The sequence below is a fragment of the Helicoverpa zea genome, chromosome 26, assembly GCF_022581195.2.
Source record: "Helicoverpa zea isolate HzStark_Cry1AcR chromosome 26, ilHelZeax1.1, whole genome shotgun sequence".
NCBI classification, from domain to species: Eukaryota; Metazoa; Arthropoda; class Insecta; order Lepidoptera; family Noctuidae; genus Helicoverpa; species Helicoverpa zea.
Window position 1 is genome coordinate 5,673,884 of NC_061477.1, and position 891 is coordinate 5,674,774.

The following is an 891-nucleotide window of genomic DNA, read 5'->3' on the forward strand; positions in this document are numbered from 1 at the left end:
TTTATGTCACCGTAGATTCGATGGCTTGATAAAAACTGGGTCTGCCATACACCACGCCTTAGCTATGACGTGGTGTCCCTCAGGGGTCTATGTTAGGGCCTCGAATATTCTAATTAGTAATGCTGAATATATCTTTAGTCTAGGTTTTTGTACTGAACATTGTAATGAGTGTTTTTAATCTAAAGTGGCTATTGGGGCTAATTATCCGTCGATTGTCGTTAATTGCGCGAAAAGATAACCGCGACTGTAGGCTCTGGGTAGTAAATTAGCTAAAATGTGTTTTTAATTATGTTCGTGATCATATTAGACTAGGTTTTTGGAAAATGTAAGTAATTAATGGGTTCGTTTTAGGTTTAATGGCCAATAATAATCACTCAATAACTGTAACAAAATATTTTTTTTCACTGAACTGTGAACAGATTACAGATTTATTTCCTCGGTGTAAACTAGATTTAGTGAACAACTGGCTATGCTGCAAGAATTGCATTATTGCTGGAGGTTGTATAAGACCTTTATTAAATTCATGTGTGTACCAACGGGAGGTGGGTTAAGCTTGATAGGAAATAATCTTAAAGATGCAAACTGCAATACTACGCCAAGAAATAACTATCGAAGAAAACCAGATTGAAATGAATATAACCGAGACAGCAAAAACCGAATTGAATGTAACTAAGATAATTTAATACACACCTTGGCTGCAGGAAATGTAAGAGCTGAATAAAAGAGTTAGAAAATATAAAGCTTTGACATATTTCAAAATATCGCATAGCTTCTTCTACGTCACTAACTCCACAGGTTCTATACCATAATAATTCTCTATGGGTTTCCGACACTCACACATACGCATTTGTCCTTATACGAGTCGCGTTTAACATACTGTTATCAGTCAGT